Here is a 17,975-nt window from a genome sequence, read left to right on the forward strand (position 1 = left end):
CTGCTCCTGCGATTTCCCCAAATGTGGGAAACTTGACTGCATAATTTGTGTTTCCCCTGGTCAGGTCTCGTATAATTCAGATATCTTTGTCTCAGGTCTCTCTCCAGCCTAGTTTGCTGTCTGTTTCCACTTCTCTTTTCTTGAGCCGCTCCCTTCTATGCCCTTGCGCACTATCCTGACTTCTCCTCCTTTCTGCTTACTTTGTGCCTTCCAACGCACAATGCGAACTACAGGTAGTGCTGCAGGGCCCACACCCTTTTACTTGCCTTACAGAGCAGCTCTGGAGCTGTTACAGTGCCCAGCTGCTGCAAGAAATCAGCTTGAATGCTTCAGGGGCTGGGGCATAGCCAACATGAGCCCCACACCGAAGGAGGGTGGAGGTGTTTAATGCAAACTAGGGGTCAGCCAAGTGCCGCAAAAGGCCACCATGCCCTGCACGCCCCTTTTCTCTTTTCATATGCAGACGAGGGTTGAAGCCAACTTTGACCCACTGCTTGGATGACATCACCATATGCAAATCTATCTGCTGCAGGCCTTCCCCCAGGAATGCTTGCACTAGTTGTTGCATTTGGTTTGTTGTTTGGGGGTGCTTCAGTATTAGGCAGCCTTCTGCTCTCCCATGTTCATCTGAAAATATGTGTTCTCCCTGCAGTTGTTGTCCCCAGATGAGAGTTCCCTTGTGCTGCCTCAGTTGAATCTCCTTTACTTGACAGAGATGTGCCTGAGCAGCGGCCCTCCCCAGCCCTATCCCAAATCATACTTATTTTGCATAGGAGATACCATGGTCATAAAGATTGTTCTCCCAGGGTGAGGTTCGTTCATTGCATTCTGGGTATGCTGACCCCTGTGATTTCCCCAAATGTGGGAAACTCAACTGCATTATTTGTGGTAGTGGGGGACTGTGTTTGTGTTTTCCTCTGGTCAGCTCTGGTAAAAGTCAGATTTCTTTGTCTCAGATCTTCCTCTAGCCTTGTTCTTCTTTCGAGAGTTCCATTGTGCTGCCTCAGTTTGATCTCCTTCACTTGACAGGGGGGTACCCGAGCAGCGACCCTCCCCAGCTCTAGCCCAACTCCTACATACCTGCCAGGTGAGATACTATGATCATGAAGGTGCTTCTCCCAGGGCAAGGCTCACCCATTGCACTCTGGGTGTGCTGCTCCTGTGATTTCCCCAAATGTGGGAAACTTGACTGCATAATTTGTGTTTCCCCTGGTCGGCTCTCGTATAATTCAGATCTCTTTGTCTCAGGTCTCTCTCCAGCCTAGTTTGCTGTCTGTTTCCACTTCTCTTTTCTTGAGCCGCTGCCTTCTATGCCCTTGTGCACTCTCCTGACTTCACCTGTCTGCTTACTTTGTGCCTTCCAACGCACAATGCAAACTACAGGTAGTGCTGCAGGGCCAACACCCTTTTACTTGCCTTACAGAGCAGCTCTGGAGCTGTTACAGTGCCCAGCTGCTGCAAGAAATCAGCTTGAATGCTTCAGGGGCTGGGGCATAGCCAACATGAGCCCCACACCGACGGAGGGTGGAGGTGTTTAATGCTAACTAAGGGTCATCCAAGCGCCGCAAAAGGCCGCCATGCCCTGCATACCCCTTTTCTCTTTTCATATGCAGATGAGGGTTCCAGCCAACTTTGGCCCACTGCTTGGATGACATCACCGTATGCAAATCCGTCTTCTGCAGACCTTTTCCCAGGAATGCTTGTACTAGTTGTTGCATTTGGTTTGTTGTTTGGGGGTGCTTCAGTATTAGGCAGCCTTCTGCTCTCCCATGTTCATCTGAAAATATGTGTTCTCCCTGCAGTTGTTGTCCCCAGATGAGAGTTCCCTTGTGCTGCCTCAGTTGAATCTCCTTTACTTGACAGAGATGTGCCTGAGCAGCGGCCCTCCCCAGCCCTATCCCAAATCATACTTATTTTGCATAGGAGATACAATTGTCATGAAGATTGTTCTCCCAGGGTGAAGTTCATTCATTGCATTCTGGGTATGCTGACTCCTGTGATTTCCCCAAATGTGGGAAACTCGACTGCATTATTTGTGGTAGTGGGGGACTGTGTTTGTGCTTTCCTCTGGTCAGCTCTGGTAAAAGTCAGATTTCTTTGTCTCAGATCTTCCTCTAGCCTTGTTCTTTTTTCGAGAGTTTCCTTGTGCTGCCTCAGTTGGATCTCCTTCACTTGACAGGGGGGTGCCCGAACAGCGACCCTCCCCAGCTCTAGCCCAACTCCTACTTACCTGCCAGGTGAGATACTATGATCAGGAAGGTGCTTCTCCCAGGGCAAGGCTCACCCAATGCACTCTGGGTGTGCTGCTCCTACGATTTCCCCAAATGTGGGACACTTGATTACATAATTTGTGTTTCCTCTGGTCGGCTCTCGTATAATTCAGATCTCTTTGTCTCAGGTCTCTCTCCAGCCTAGTTTGCTGTCTGTTTCCACTTCTCTTTTCTTGAGCCGCTCCCTTCTATGCCCTTGTGCACTATCCTGACTTCTCCCGTCTGCTTACTTTGTGCCTTCCAACGCACAATGCAAACTACAGGTAGTGCTGCAGGGCCCACACCCTTTTACTTGCTTTACAGAGCAGCTCTGGAGCTGTTACAGTGCCCAGCTGCTGCAAGAAATCAGCTTGAATGCTTCAGGGGCTGGGGCATAGCCAACATGAGCCCCACACCGAAGGAAGGTGGAGGTGTTTAATGCGAACTAGGGGTCATCCAAGCGCCGCAAAAGGCCGCCATGCCCTGCACACCCCTTTTTTATTTTCATATGCAGACGAGGGTTGAAGCCAACTTTGACCCACTGCTTGGATGACATCACCATATGCAAATCCATCTGCTGCAGGCCTTCCCCCAGGAATGCTTGCACTAGTAGTTGCATTTGATTTGTTGTTTGGGGGTGCTTCAGTATTAGGCAGCCTTCTGCCCTCCCATGTTCATCTGAAAATATGTGTTCTCCCTGCAGTTGTTGTCCCCAGATGAGAGTTCCCTTGTGTTGCCTCAGTTGAATCTCCTTTACTTGACAGAGATGTGCCTGAGCAGCGGCCCTCCCCAGCCCTATCCCAAATCATACTTATTTTGCATAGGAGATACCATGGTCATGAAGATTGTTCTCCCAGGGTGAGGTTCATTCATTGCACTCTGGGTATGCTGACCCCTGTGATTTCCCCAAATGTGGGAAACTCGACTGCATTATTTGTGGTAGTGGGGGACTGCGTTTGTGCTTTCCTCTGGTCAGCTCTGGTAAAAGTCAGATTTCTTTGTCTCAGATCTTCCTCTAGCCTTGTTCTTCTTTCGAGAGTTCCCTTGTGCTGCCTCAGTTGGATCTCCTTCACTTGACAGGGGGTGCCCGAGCAGCAATCCTCCACAGCTCTAGCCCAACTCCTACTTACCTGCCAGGTGAGATACTATGATCTTCACTGTTAGGGCAATCAGGATGTGGAATTCCCTGCCAGGGAAGGTGGTAATGGCGGACTCTGTAATTGGATTTAAAAAAGGAATGGATACATTTCTGAATGAAAAAGCTATCCAAGGTTATAATACTTAAAATATCAACATGGTTAATCCGGGGGTAACATGAGTTATAGTAGCTAACTAGTCATAAAACATTATTCAGCAAGTATGTAGAATCATCACAACTTAAAACAGGTTGAACACGATGGGCAATTTGCCTCTATTCAACCTCAAAAACTATGTTACTATATGTTACTATATTACTATGTTACTGTAGTATACAGAACACCACAATGTAATGAGCAGTGATAGTGAGCACTGATGAGGATACTAGAACTGACACTGAGCAGCAAGATGCAGCACTGGACTATTAGTAATGTACTGTAGTATGCTGAGCACCACAATGCAGCACAAGACAATGAGCAGTGATACTGAGCACTGATGAGGATACTACTGAGAACTGACACTGAGCAGGAGAGACACACTACTAGTATTACTGAGCAGCAATAAGTAACCACTGATACTGAGCACTGATATTGAGATTTCCACTGAGAGAACATAGCCACGTCCTCTCCGCTCTCTCTTCAATGCACGAGTAAAAATGGCGGCAACGCGCAGCTCTTTATATGGAATCCGAATCTCGCGAGAATCCGACAGCGGGATGATGACATTTTCCCTTGTTCAGGTTTTCCGAGTCAGGCGGGAACAACCGAGCCTGCCTCGGACCAGTGTAAACCACGTGGAGTTCGTCGGGAATTCGGTTCTCGGAGAACCGAACCCGCTCCTCTCTACCTTATACCCATCAATTTTTTTATTTTCAATCTAAGCCCCTGCAGTTTTCTGTAAGCATCTGCTTCGCTATGATGATCAACAAGTCACAAGGGCAAACACTCAGGGCTTGAGGCGTAGATCTTAGGACCAGCTGCTACAAGCATGGCAGAGGTGTCACTATCACTGGTGACACCCAGAGAGGTGGCGAGGGAGATTGTAATGCAGTGCGCGCAGATAAGCAGTGCAATGGTAAAAAGGAGGCATGGTTTCATAGGTAGGGGCGTGGCCTGGTGGCCTGAATCTACATTTTGTTGCTCCGGGTGTCCCGGGGGTTGGGGGCTGCACCCGGGGACTAGTGTGTGTGCGGTGCTGGCTCCTGCACAGTGACAGGGCATGGCCACCCAGCATGACGCCTCCATTCTTGACCATGCTGTAATTGCAGTCGCACTGCAGTTCAGCGTGATCATAAAAAATGGTGTAGCCTCCTGCTGGTGCAGACTGTATGTGCGCGCAGGAAGCCGCCACCATTTTTGTGATCACAGCGGCTGAATGTGATGTCATACAGCCGCTGTGACCACGCCCCCTGTGTCTCCTCCGTTGCAGACCCCATTTTGAAGCCTTGCCCCCGCACCGCTCCATCCCTGACTTGGAAATGGAGTGTTGCTGACCCCCCTCTCCCCCCCCCCGCCCCGATTGACAGGCAGAGGCGATCGCATTCTCTGCGGGGTGCCGCAGAAAATGCAGGCACATGCGTATGCTGTTAGCAAATTTTGCAGTTGGATCGCTTATTGTGATTGCATTCCAACCTGAATCAGGCCCTATTACCTATCACAATGCGCTGCGGGCAGTACAAAATTGGGTTAATATAGGAGTAAAACTCCCAGACCTGTGCTCCTTAACTGTACCTGGTGGCTAGTGGAGCGGCTGCCCAGTAATCAGTGTCCACGCCAGTGCGCACACGGTCCACCCCCTACGGCCACGCTCCCCTTCATCAGCGGCCTCGTGATCCGGAAGGGCGGTGTGTGTGTGACTGACCTTAGGAAGAAACTGGAGCCTCCGCTGCAGTGACCCAGCAACCAGGGCACGGGAGTATACAGCGCCGCTGGGAGTGATGAAGCTGCAGTAAAGATGTCTATTAGACCTAGCCTGCTGCAGCCCTTGTAGATTCTCATAAAACAAGTTCTTCTTTTCTTGTCAAAATTAATAGCTAAGAATAGGCTGCCTGAGGCAGGCCCCTGTTAAGTGGCCTGCTACTGAAGGCACCAACTACAAACTGAGCTCCCTGTTCATGGAAGCGGGGTTATAGAGGAGGATGCGCTGAGCATCTTGGGAACAGTCAAAAGCTTTGAGCCGGTTGGTGCCTCAGATCAAGATCCTACTCTACACCCCAATGTGAATCCTTGTGGAGTCCAGTGTACCCCACAGAAGAAATTAATGTGTCACACCCATTGGCAGCAACCTTAGAATAGCTGCTGACGGGCACAATTGAATCCAGCACATAGATGCAATTCAAATATGTAATTTGTACCTTCCTATTTTAAAATATAATGGATGAACCTCACCCTGTGAGAACAATCTTCATGATCAAGATATCTCATATGCAAAATAAGTATGAGTTGGGATAGGGCTGGGGAGGGTGGCTGCTCGGGCAGCCCCTCCCCCGTCAAGTTAAGGAGATTCAACTGAGGACGCACAAGGGAACTCTCGTCTGGGGACACCAACTGCAGGGAGACCACATCTGTTCAGATGAACATGGGAGGGTGGAAGGCTGCCTAATATTGAAGCACCATCAAATATCAAACCATATGCAACAACTAGTACAAGCATTCCTGGGGGAAGGTCTGCAGAAGACGGATTTGCATACGGTGATGTCATCCAAGATGTGGGCCAAAGTTGGCTGGAACCCTCATCTGCATATGAAAAGAGAAAAGGGGCATGCAGGGCATGGCGGCCTTTTGCGGTGCTTGGATGACCCCTAGTTCGCATTAAACACCCCCACCCTCCTTTGGTGTGGGGCTCATGTTGGCCATGCCCCATCCCCTGAAGCATTCAAGCTGATTTCTTGCAGCAGCTGGGCACTGTAACAGCTCCAGAGCTGTTCTGTAAGGCAAGTAAAAGGGTGTGGGCCCTGCAGCACCACCTGTAGTTCGCATTGTGCGTTGGAAGGCACAAAGTAAGCAGACGGGAGGAGAAGTCAGGATAGTGCGCAAGGGCATCCTTTTCTCTTAGTCCGTAGAGGATGCTGGGGTCACATTAAGAACCATGGGGTATAGACGGGATCCGCAAGAGACATGGGCACTTTAAGACTTTCAAAGGGTGTGAACTGGCTCCTCCCTCTATGCCCCTCCTCCAGACTCCAGTTATAGGAACTGTGCCCAGGGAGACGGACATTTCGAGGAAAGGATTTATTGTTAAACTAAGGTGAGCATCTTACCAGCTCACACCTTAAGCATGCCGCAGAACGTGGCATTCAACAGAACACAAGCCAACGGCATGAACAATTGCAGCAAAAAGCTGACCAGAACCATAACATAACATGTGTATAACCACAAGTAATAACTGCAGACACAGTATGGACTGGGACGGGTGCCCAGCATCCTCTACGGACTAAGAGAAAAGGATTTACCAGTAGGTATTAAAATCCTATTTTCTCATACGACCTAGAGGATGCTGGGGTCACATTAAGAACCATGGGGTTATACCAAAGCTCTTGAACGGGTGGGAGAGTGCGTACGACTCTGCAGCACCGAATGACCCAACTTGAGGTTATCATCAGCCAAGGTATCAAACTTGTAAAACTTAGCAAAAGTGTTTACTAAATAGCTGCTCGGCAAAGTTGCAATGCCGAGACTCCCCGACCAGCTGCCCAGGATGAACCCACCTTTCTAGTAGAATGGGTCTTCACCTAATTCAGTAATGGCAATCCTGCCATGGAATGAGCATGCTGAATCTTACCACAGATCCAGCGCATAATGGTCTACATGGAAGCAGGACACCCAATCCTGTTGGGAGCATACAGGACAAACAGAGCCTCTGTTTTCCTAATCTGAACCGTTCTGGTGACATAAATTTTCAAAGTTCTGACCACAGCCAGAGACTTTGACTCAACGAAGGTGTCAGTGGCCAAAGGCACCAAGATGAACCACCTTCGGCAGAAATTGTTGACGTGTCCTCAATTCTGCTCTATCTTCATGAAAGATCAAATAAAGGCTCTTGTGATACTGCATGGTTTGTACTGTTTTCCATGTGCTCCCAGATCTTTCAAGCAAGTAGCATGGTCAAGAAAGTTCTGTTTGAAAAGAAACAACATTTACTGTCATTGTTATAGAATTTGGGAGAAAAAACAAGAAGAAATCTGCACTGTTGACGCACTGGACAGAATGAATGAATCATAAAATATAACCTTTATTAAGTATGTATTAAAATTGGATAAATATTAATATTATTATCCCAAACTGCAGTGAAACATAAATGTTAAAATCACAGAACTAACATACATGTGCATAAGAAGAATAAAGAGATGTGAAAAAAAGGTTTAAAAAGCGTGTCCGTGTGTGATTATTTTTGAAGGCACAACCCTGGCGGGGTTGTTTATATAGATATATATGTTGCTAATAATCACTTTCTAGCGTAATGTTATTAAATAGCTGTTAGTATCTATGTCGTCAGGTACCACTGGGTCGTATCCTATATACTCCCTTCACTCAATAGGGGTTACCTCCCGGGAAGCCATCCCCATTGGCGAATTTGTGGGGGTGATTGAGTATAACCGGTAAGCTAACCTCCAATTTGTGGGGTGCTTAGGTAGATGGGGATCACTTATTTCTCTGTGTCCCCTAAGACTATATTCCTAAATTCAATACCACAGGGGGATAGCTTTCTATATCGGATAAGGAATCACTTGATAGGGAAATCTCTATGGATCATGGAAAGATCATATTTATTAATATCCAAACTAAAAAAATGATGAATAGCTTTAATTTAGCTGTTTAGATATAGTTAATTGGCGAGATATACCAACAGGTGCGGTTGCCTTAAGGAATATGGCAATTCCAATATAAATAGCAGCCCTCCTTCATATAATCAGCCAGATCTTATTAAATCTGGTCCAGATATAGCCGTTCAGATATACTTAATTGACAACATATATCAATCGGTGGGGTTGCCTTAAGGAATATAGCAATTCCAATTCTCATATAAATAGCAACCTTCCTTCATATATTCAGCCAGATCTTATTTAATCTGATCTAGGCGTAGGCAATAATGCTTTCCTTAGAGGTATAGCCACCTCAATTCTTATTAAGAAGCAAAGTGTCTGTCATAATGGTTTATCCAATTCATCTAAGAAATAATATATTCCATGTGTCAGAGATTCATTACTCTCTATTTACACTGTTAAAGAGTTAATTCTTATTATGTTACAGTGTAATGAAATTATCATATAGGGAGATGTGGCAATTCCATGTGCTATATATATAATAACCCTTAGTGGTCCAGATTCCACAATGAGGAATTTTCTTATAAACCGCTGAAACACACAGCTGTTTGACTGACTTCCAAATATATCTATCTCACTTTGTAACAGTCTTATGATAGAGAAACTGTTACATATTCGGTCACTTAGTTATCTAAAGGTAAACAGACTCAGTGTGAGGGTAATATAATATATCAAATGCGCTGTCAATAATCGTGGTAACTGGTGTAATAATGTGGTATATTGAGTATGCTAGTAAGGCATATAACTGCTCTCCAGCCTTTAAGTGTTACCAATCAATTTGTTACACTGTAAAGGATTTATGGTGTCCTGTTAGGACATGCAGCTGCTAGGCTGACTCAAAGATTTATCCATTTGTAACAATTATGTAACAGTTATATACATGTTACTGGTATTACATAGAAATAGTATGACACAGGCCAGCAGTCCCATGTGTCTAGATTCCACAATAGGAGATTTTCTTTGTCTTATAAACTGCTGGAACACACAGCTGCTAGACTGACTTCAAATATATATATATTACTTTGTAACAGTCTTATAGTAAAGAGACTGTTACACACTGTCATTTAGTTATCTCAAGGTTAGCAGATTCTGTGTGAGGATAGTGTTCTGTTAGAACATGCAGCTGCTAGGCTGACTCATAGAAAATGTATCCATTTGTAACAAATGACACATACAGCATTAAATTAATATCTATAGCAGCCCATGTGACATCTCTACTCTTATCATAATTGTCTGGTTATTGCCAATCTGGACAGCAGGAGTGATATATATTCACTAGTCCCAATATCCCATCATATAAATATACCCACACTGATATACTTTCTTATCAAGAGTTATTAGTAGCTATCTGTATGCACTTTAGACATTGTAATTGCTAAGTGACATCATATCTAGTGTATTCCTTTCTTATAGCTCAGCTTCTATTCCCTATTAGTGGAGACTAACAGCTAACATCATAATCATATATTTTTGTTTTATAACATTTCACATGAGTCAAATACACGCGGACACGCCGTGCCCTACACATGTGTTTCACTGCATCTATGGCAACTTACATTAAAGCTAACAAGAAAGCACACTCGTTCTGTCTTTAAACTGATAAAAGAAACCCCAATAATATGGGGCATGCAAAAATTGAGATAAAACTCAGTTTTGCTCCTCTCCACGGAAATCTTTAATAAAAGGCGAAATATTTGTTAGTTCTGAAGAGAAACCAGAGCATGACCAAGATTCCACCTGTCGCCTGAGTGCCATGCCAGCAGTTCTCATTGAGCTCAAAGTGAGCACCCAATTTGAAAGAAAGAAAGCAGATTTCTCACCAGGCTTCCCCTAGCTATAAACATGGTTTGTACTCTTTTCCATGTGTTCCCAGATCTTTCAAGCAATTAGTATAGTCAAGAAAGTTCTGTTTGAAAAGAAACAAACATTTACTGTCATTTCTATGCAAATGAGCTTACATTAAAGCACACTCGTTCTATCTTTAAACAGATAAAATAAAACCCCAATAAGATGGGACATGCAAAATTTGAGATAAAACTCAGTTTTGCTCCTCTCCACGGAAATCTTTAGTAAAAGGCGAAAGATTTGTTCGTTCTGAAGAGAAACCAGAGCATGACCAAGATTCCACCTGTCGCCTGAGTGCCATGCCAGCAGTCCTCATTCAGCTCAAAGTGAGCACCCAATTTGAAAGAAAGAAAGCAGATTTCTCACCAGGCTTCCCCTTGCTATAAGCATGGTTTGTACTCTTTTCCATGTGCTCCCAGATCTTTCAAGCAAGTAGCATGGTCAAGAAAGTTCTGTTTGAAAAGAAACAGACATTTACTATCATTGTTATACAAATAAACTTACATTAAAGCCAACAAGAAAGCACACTCGTTCTGTCTTTAAACTGATAAAAGAAACCCCAATAATATGGGGCATGCAAAAATTGAGATAAAACTCAGTTTTGCTCCTCTCCACGGAAATCTTTAATAAAAGGCGAAAGATTTGTTCATTCTGAAGAGAAACCAGAGCATGACCAAGATTCCACCTGTCGCCTGAGTGCCATGCCAGCAGTCCTCATTCAGATCAAAGTGAGCGCCCAATTTGAAAGAAAGCAGATTTCTCACCTGGCTTCTCCTTGCTATAAGCATGGTTTGTACTGTATTCCATGTGCTCCCAGATCTTTCAAGCAAGTAGCATGGTCAAGAAAGTTCTGTTTGAAAAGAAACAAACATTTACTGTAATTTCTATGCAAATGAGCTTTCATTAAAGCACACTCATTCTATCTTTAAACCGATAAAAGAAAATCCAAAAAGATGGGGCATGCAAAAATTGAGGTAAAACTCAGTTTTGCTCCTCTCCACGGAAATCTTTAGTAAAAGGCGAAAGATTTGTTCGTTCTGAAGAGAAACCAGAGCATGACCAAGATTTTCATCTGAAAATATGTGTTCTCCCTGCAGTTGTTGTCCCCAGATGAGAGTTCCCTTGTGCTGCCTCAGTTGAATCTCCTTTACTTGACAGAGATGTGCCTGAGCAGCGGCCCTCCCCAGCCCTATCCCAAATCATACTTATTTTGCATAGGAGATACCATGGTCATGAAGATTGTTCTCCCAGGGTGAGGTTCATTCATTGCATTCTGGGTATGCTGACCCCTGTGATTTCCCCAAATGTGGGAAACTCGACTGCATTATTTGTGGTAGTGGGGGACTGTGTTTGTGCTTTCCTCTGGTCAGCTCTGGTAAAAGTCAGATTTCTTTGTCTCAGATCTTCCTCTAGCCTTGTTCTTCTTTCGAGAGTTCCCTTGTGCTGCCTCAGTTGGATCTCCTTCACTTGACAGGGGGTGCCCGAGCAGCAATCCTCCACAGCTCTAGCCCAACTCCTACTTACCTGCCAGGTGAGATACTATGATCTTCACTGTTAGGGCAATCAGGATGTGGAATTCCCTGCCAGGGAAGGTGGTAATGGCGGACTCTGTAATTGGATTTAAAAAAGGAATGGATACATTTCTGAATGAAAAAGCTATCTAAGGTTATAATACTTAAAATATCAACATGGTTAATCCGGGGGTAACATGAGTTATAGTAGCTAACTAGTCATAAAACATTATTCAGCAAGTATGTAGAATCATCACAACTTAAAACAGGTTGAACACGATGGGCAATTTGCCTCTATTCAACCTCAAAAACTATGTTACTATATGTTACTATATTACTATGTTACTGTAGTATACAGAAAACCAAAATGCAATGAACAGTGATAGTGAGCACTGATGAGGATACTAGAACTGACACTGAGCAGCAAGATGCAGCACTGGACTATTAGTAATGTACTGTAGTATGCTGAGCACCACAATGCAGCACAAGACAATGAGCAGTGATACTGAGCACTGATGAGGATACTACTGAGAACTGACACTGAGCAGGAGAGACACACTACTAGTATTACTGAGCAGCAATAAGTAACCACTGATACTGAGCACTGATATTGAGATTTCCACTGAGAGAACATAGCCACGTCCGTTCCGCTCTCTCTTCAAAGCACGAGTAAAAATGGCGGCAACAAGCAGCTCTTTATATGGAATCCGAATCTCGCGAGAATCCGACAGCGGGATGATGACATTTTCCCTTGTTCAGGTTTTCCGAGTCAGGCGGGAACAACCGAGCCTGCCTCGGACCAGTGTAAACAACGTGGAGTTCGTGGGGAATTCGGTTCTCGGAGAACCGAACCCGCTCCTCTCTACCTTATACCCATCAATTTTTTTATTTTCAATCTAAGCCCCTGCAGTTTTCTGTAAGCATCTGCTTCGCTATGATGATCAACAAGTCACAAGGGCAAACACTCAGGGCTTGAGGCGTAGATCTTAGGACCAGCTGCTACAAGCATGGCAGAGGTGTCACTATCACTGGTGACACCCAGAGAGGTGGCGAGGGAGATTGTAATGCAGTGCGCGCAGATAAGCAGCGCAATGGTAAAAAGGAGGCATGGTTTCATAGGTAGGGGCGTGGCCTGGTGGCCTGAATCTACATTTTGTTGCTCCGGGTGTCCCGGGGGTTGGGGGCTGCACCCGGGGACTAGTGTGTGAGCAGTGCTGGCTCCTGCACAGTGAAAGGGCATGGCCACCCAGCATGACGCCTCCCTTCTTGACCATGCTGTAATTGCAGTCGCACTGCAGTTCAGCGTGATCATAAAAAATGGTGTAGCCTCCTGCTGGTGCAGACTGTATGTGCGCGCAGGAAGCCGCCACCATTTTTGTGATCACAGCGGCTGAATGTGATGTCATACAGCCGCTGTGACCACGCCCCCTGTGTCTCCTCCGTTGCAGACCCCATTTTGAAGCCTTGCCCCCGCACCGCTCCATCCCTGACTTGGAAATGGAGTGTTGCTGACCCACCTATCCCCCCCCCGCCCCGATTGACAGGCAGAGGCGATCGCATTCTCTGCGGGGTGCCGCAGAAAATGCAGGCACATGCGTATGCTCTTAGCAATTTTTGCAGTTGGATCGCTTATTGTGATTGCAATCCAACCTGAATCAGGCCCTATTACCTATCACAATGCGCTGCGGGCAGTACAAAATTGGGTTAATATAGGAGAAAAACCCCCAGACCTGTGCTCCTTAACTGTACCTGGTGGCTAGTGGAGCGGCTGCCCAGTAATCAGTGTCCACGCCAGTGCGCACACGGTCCACCCCCTACGGCCACGCTCCCCTTCATCAGCGGCCTCGTGATCCGGAAGGGTGGTGTGTGTGTGACTGACCTTAGGATGAAACCGGACCCTCCGCTGCAGTGACCCAGCAACCAGGGCACGGGAGTATACAGCGCCGCTGGGAGTGATGAAGCTGCAGTAAAGATGTCTATTAGACCTAGCCTGCTGCAGCCCTTGTAGATTCTCATAAAACAAGTTCTTCTTTTCTTGTCAAAATTTATAGCTAAGAATAGGCTGCCTGAGGCAGGCCCCTGTTAAGTGGCCTGCTACTGAAGGCACCAACTACAAACTGAGCTCCCTGTTCATGGAAGCGGGGTTATAGAGGAGAATGCACTGAGCATCTTGGGAACAGTCAAAAGCTTTGAGCCGGTTGGTGCCTCAGATCAAGATCCTACTCTACACCCCAATGTGAATCCTTGTGGAGTCCAGTGTACCCCACAGAAGAAATTAATGTGTCACACCCATTGGCAGCAACCTTAGAATAGCTGCTGACGGGCACAATTGAGAAAGGAAGGGGGGGGGGGGGACATTTGAATCCAGCACATAAATGCAATTCAAATATGTAATTTGTACCTTCCTATTTTAAAATATAATGGATGAACCTCACCCTGTGATAACAATCTTCATGATCAAGAGATCTCATATGCAAAATAAGTATGAGTTGGGATAGGGCTGGGGAGGGTGGCTGCTCGGGCAGCCCCTCCCCCGTCAAGTTAAGGAGATTCAACTGAGGAAGCACAAGGGAACTCTCGTCTGGGGACAACAACTGCAGGGAGACCACATCTTTTCAGATGAACATGGGAGGGCGGAAGGCTGCCTAATACTGAAGCACCATCAAATATCAAACCATATGCAACATCTAGTACAAGCCTTCCTGGGGGAAGGTCTGCAGCAGACGGATTTGCATACAGTGATGTTATTCAAGCAGTGGGCCAAAGTTGGCTGGAACCCTCATCTGCATATGAAAAGAGAAAAGGGGCGTGCAGGGCATGGCGGCCTTTTGCAGTGCTTGGATGACCCCTAGTTCTCATTAAACACCCCCACCCTCCTTTGGTGTGGGGCTCATGTTGGCCATGCCCCATCCCCTGAAGCATTCAAGCTGATTTCTTGCAGCAGCTGGGCACTGTAACAGCTCCAGAGCTGTTCTGTAAGGCAAGTAAAAGGGTGTGGGCCCTGCAGCACCACCTGTAGTTTGCATTGTGCGTTGGAAGGCACAAAGTAAGCAGACGGGAGGAGAAGTCAGGATAGTGCGCAAGGGCATCCTTTTCTCTTAGTCCGTAGAGGATGCTGGGGTCACATTAAGAACCATGGGGTATAGACGGGATCCGCAAGAGACATGGGCACTTTAAGACTATCAAAGGGTGTGAACTGGCTCCTCCCTCTATGCCCCTCCTCCAGACTCCAGTTATAGGAACTGTGCCCATGGAGACGGACATTTCGAGGAAAGGATTTATTGTTAAACTAAGGTGAGCATCTTACCAGCTCACACCTTAAGCATGCCGCAGAACGTGGCATTCAACAGAACACAAGCCAACGGCATGAACAATTGCAGCAAAAAGCTGACCAGAACCATAACACAACATGTGTATAACCACAAGTAATAACTGCAGACACAGTATGGACTGGGACGGGTGCCCAGCATCCTCTACAGACTAAGAGAAAAGGATTTACCGGTAGGTATTAAAATCCTATTTTCTCATACGACCTAGAGGATGCTGGGGTCACATTAAGAACCATGGGGTTATACCAAAGCTCTTGAACGGGTGGAAGAGTGCGTACGACTCTGCAGCACCGAATGACCCAACTTGAAGTTATCATCGGCCAAGGTATCAAACTTGTAAAACTTAGCAAAAGTGTTTACTAAATAGCTGCTCGGCAAAGTTGCAATGCCGAGACTCCCCGACCAGCTGCCCAGGATGAACCCACCTTTCTAGTAGAATGGGTCTTCACCTAATTCAGTAACGGCAATCCTGCCATGGAATGAGCATGCTGAATCTTACCACAGATCCAGCGCATAATGGTCTACATGGAAGCAGGACACCCAATCCTGTTGGGAGCATACAGGACAAACAGAGCCTCTGTTTTCCTAATCTGAACCGTTCTGGTGACATAAATTTTCAAAGTTCTGACCACAGCCAGAGACTTTGACTCAACGAAGGTGTCAGTGGCCAAAGGCACCATGTGGAAAGATGAACCACCTTCGGCAGAAATTGTTGACGTGTCCTCAATTCTGCTCTATCTTCATGAAAGATCAAATAAAGGCTCTTGTGATACTGCATGGTTTGTACTGTTTTCCATGTGCTCCCAGATCTTTCAAGCAAGTAGCATGGTCAAGAAAGTTCTGTTTGAAAAGAAACAAACATTTACTGTCATTGTTATGCAAATAAACTTACATTAAAGCTAACAAGAAAGCAAACTCGTTCTGTCTTTAAACTGATAAAAGAAACCCCAATAATATGGGCATACCTCCCAACTTTGTCGGCTCGCAAAGAGGGACACACGCGCGGCGAAGTCGCGCGCGCTCCCAAAAAGGGTGTGGCCTAAGTAAAAGGGGGCGTGGCTTCGCGGGAGGACCCGCGATCGCGAGTCACGCCCCCGTTTTCGGCACTGAGCGGGCATGCCCAGCGCTCTGTGAGCCGCTGGCATGCCACCTCTCCCTCTGACTTCAGTGAATAGACGCTGTGCGCATGCGCACAGCGTCTATTCACCGCTGCTCTGCTAAGCAGGGCAGCGACAGACAGAGCCTCCCAATTGTCCTCCCCACCGCGGGACACTGCGGCCCGCAGGTGGGACAGCGGGACAGTCCCCAAAAAACGGGACTGTCCCGCGAAAATCGGGACAGTTGGGAGGTATGATATGGGGCATGCAAAAATTGAGATAAAACTCAGTTTTGCTCCTCTCCACGGAAATCTTTAGTAAAAGGCGAAAGATTTGTTCGTTCTGAAGAGAAACCAGAGCATGACCAAGATTCCACCTGTCGCCTGAGTGCCATGCCAGCAGTCCTCATTCAGCTCAAAGTGAGCACCCAATTTGAAAGAAAGAAAGCAGATTTCTCACCAGGCTTCCCCTTGCTATAAACATGGTTTGTACTCTTTTCCATGTGCTCCCAGATCTTTCAAGCAATTAGTATGGTCAAGAAAGTTCTGCTTGAAAAGAAACAGACATTTATTGTCATTGTTATGCAAATAAACTTACATTAAAGCTAACAAGAAAGCACACTCGTTCTGTCTTTAAACTGATAAAAGAAACCCCAATAATATGGGGCATGCAAAAATTGAGATAAAATTCAGTTTTGCTCCTCTCCACGGATAATCTTTAATAAAAGGCGAAAGATTTGTTCGTTCTGAAGAGAAACCAGAGCATGACCAAGATTCCACCTGTCGCCTGAGTGCTGTGCCAGCAGTCCTCATTCAGATCAAAGTGAGTGCCCAATTTGAAAGAAAGCAGATTTCTCACCTGGCTTCTCCTTGCTATAAGCATGGTTTGTACTGTATTCCATGTGCTCCCAGATCTTTAAAGCAAGTAGCATGGTCAAGAAAGTTCTGTTTGAACATAAATAAACATTTACTGTCATTTCTATGCAAATGAGCTTACATTAAAGCACACTCATTCTATCTTTAAACCGGTAAAAGAAACCCCAAAAAGATGGGGCATGCAAAAATTGAGATAAAACTCGGTTTTGCTCCTCTCCACGGAAATCTTTAGTAAGAGGCGAAAGATTTGTTCGTTCTGAAGAGAAACCAGAGCATGACCAAGATTTTTATATGAAAATATGTGTTCTCCCTGCAGTTGTTGTCCCCAGATGAGAGTTCCCTTGTGCTGCCTCAGCTGAATCTCCTTTACTTGACAGAGATGTGCCTGAGCAGCGGCCCTCCCCAGCCCTATCCCAAATCATACTTATTTTGCATAGGCGATACCATGGTCATGAAGATTGTTCTCCCAGGGTGAGGTTCATTCATTGCATTCTGGGTATGCTGACCCCTGTGATTTCCCCAAATGTGGGAAACTCGACTGCATTATTTGTGGTAGTGGGGGACTGTGTTTGTGCTTTCCTCTGGTCAGCTCTGGTAAAAGTCAGATTTATTTGTCTCAGATCTTCCTCTAGCCTTGTTCTTCTTTCAAAAGTTCCCTTGTGCTGCCTCAGTTGGATCTCTTTCACTTGACAGGGGGGTGCCCGAGTAGCGACCCTCCCCAGCTCTAGCCCAACTCCTACTTACCTGCCAGGTGAGATACTATGATCATGAAGGTGCTTCTCCCAGGGCAAGGCTCACCCATTGCACTCTGGGTGTGGTGCCCCTGCGATTTCCCCAAATGTGGGAAGCTTGACTGCATAATTTGTGTTTCCCCTGGTCGGCTCTCGTATAATTCAGATCTCTTTGTCTCAGGTCTCTCTCCAGCCTAGTTTGCTGTCTGTTTCCACTTCTTTTTTCATGAGCCCCTCCCTTTTATACCCTTGTGCACTATCCTGACTTCTCCTCTTGTCTGCTTACTTTGTGCCTTCCAATGCACAATGCAAACTACTGGTAGTGCTGCAGGGCCCACACCCTTTTACTTGCCGTACAGAGCAGCTCTGGAGCTGTTAC

At 46.1% G+C, this 17,975-nt stretch overlaps 15 non-coding genes across 15 annotated transcripts; 8 read left to right on the forward strand and 7 right to left on the reverse strand.

Moving 5' to 3' along the window:
- The first annotated feature begins 756 nt into the window (after positions 1-756).
- On the forward strand, positions 757-920 carry LOC135016903 (U1 spliceosomal RNA). Its single transcript, XR_010214874.1, has one exon. It is a non-coding gene; the product is annotated as a U1 spliceosomal RNA (small nuclear RNA).
- Positions 921-1,072: 152 nt separating this feature from the next.
- On the forward strand, positions 1,073-1,235 carry LOC135016915 (U1 spliceosomal RNA). The gene has a single exon (XR_010214886.1). It is a non-coding gene; the product is annotated as a U1 spliceosomal RNA (small nuclear RNA).
- Positions 1,236-1,906: 671 nt separating this feature from the next.
- On the forward strand, positions 1,907-2,070 carry LOC135016929 (U1 spliceosomal RNA). The gene has a single exon (XR_010214899.1). It is a non-coding gene; the product is annotated as a U1 spliceosomal RNA (small nuclear RNA).
- Positions 2,071-2,222: 152 nt separating this feature from the next.
- LOC135016919 (U1 spliceosomal RNA) lies at positions 2,223-2,385 on the forward strand. The gene has a single exon (XR_010214890.1). It is a non-coding gene; the product is annotated as a U1 spliceosomal RNA (small nuclear RNA).
- A 671-nt stretch (positions 2,386-3,056) lies between these two features.
- LOC135016902 (U1 spliceosomal RNA) lies at positions 3,057-3,220 on the forward strand. Its single transcript, XR_010214873.1, has one exon. It is a non-coding gene; the product is annotated as a U1 spliceosomal RNA (small nuclear RNA).
- Positions 3,221-9,815: 6,595 nt separating this feature from the next.
- LOC135016926 (U5 spliceosomal RNA) lies at positions 9,816-9,931 on the reverse strand. The gene has a single exon (XR_010214896.1). It is a non-coding gene; the product is annotated as a U5 spliceosomal RNA (small nuclear RNA).
- A 275-nt stretch (positions 9,932-10,206) lies between these two features.
- On the reverse strand, positions 10,207-10,322 carry LOC135016920 (U5 spliceosomal RNA). Its single transcript, XR_010214891.1, has one exon. It is a non-coding gene; the product is annotated as a U5 spliceosomal RNA (small nuclear RNA).
- A 286-nt stretch (positions 10,323-10,608) lies between these two features.
- LOC135016923 (U5 spliceosomal RNA) lies at positions 10,609-10,724 on the reverse strand. The gene has a single exon (XR_010214894.1). It is a non-coding gene; the product is annotated as a U5 spliceosomal RNA (small nuclear RNA).
- A 270-nt stretch (positions 10,725-10,994) lies between these two features.
- On the reverse strand, positions 10,995-11,110 carry LOC135016922 (U5 spliceosomal RNA). The gene has a single exon (XR_010214893.1). It is a non-coding gene; the product is annotated as a U5 spliceosomal RNA (small nuclear RNA).
- A 144-nt stretch (positions 11,111-11,254) lies between these two features.
- Positions 11,255-11,418, forward strand: LOC135016913 (U1 spliceosomal RNA). The gene has a single exon (XR_010214884.1). It is a non-coding gene; the product is annotated as a U1 spliceosomal RNA (small nuclear RNA).
- A 4,821-nt stretch (positions 11,419-16,239) lies between these two features.
- Positions 16,240-16,352, reverse strand: LOC135016927 (U5 spliceosomal RNA). Its single transcript, XR_010214897.1, has one exon. It is a non-coding gene; the product is annotated as a U5 spliceosomal RNA (small nuclear RNA).
- A 286-nt stretch (positions 16,353-16,638) lies between these two features.
- On the reverse strand, positions 16,639-16,755 carry LOC135016928 (U5 spliceosomal RNA). Its single transcript, XR_010214898.1, has one exon. It is a non-coding gene; the product is annotated as a U5 spliceosomal RNA (small nuclear RNA).
- Positions 16,756-17,025: 270 nt separating this feature from the next.
- LOC135016921 (U5 spliceosomal RNA) lies at positions 17,026-17,141 on the reverse strand. The gene has a single exon (XR_010214892.1). It is a non-coding gene; the product is annotated as a U5 spliceosomal RNA (small nuclear RNA).
- A 144-nt stretch (positions 17,142-17,285) lies between these two features.
- On the forward strand, positions 17,286-17,449 carry LOC135016904 (U1 spliceosomal RNA). The gene has a single exon (XR_010214875.1). It is a non-coding gene; the product is annotated as a U1 spliceosomal RNA (small nuclear RNA).
- Positions 17,450-17,601: 152 nt separating this feature from the next.
- On the forward strand, positions 17,602-17,764 carry LOC135016917 (U1 spliceosomal RNA). The gene has a single exon (XR_010214888.1). It is a non-coding gene; the product is annotated as a U1 spliceosomal RNA (small nuclear RNA).
- Positions 17,765-17,975: the final 211 nt, after the last annotated feature.

The sequence above is a fragment of the Pseudophryne corroboree genome, unplaced genomic scaffold (assembly GCF_028390025.1).
Source record: "Pseudophryne corroboree isolate aPseCor3 unplaced genomic scaffold, aPseCor3.hap2 scaffold_3057, whole genome shotgun sequence".
NCBI lineage: Eukaryota > Metazoa > Chordata > Amphibia > Anura > Myobatrachidae > Pseudophryne > Pseudophryne corroboree.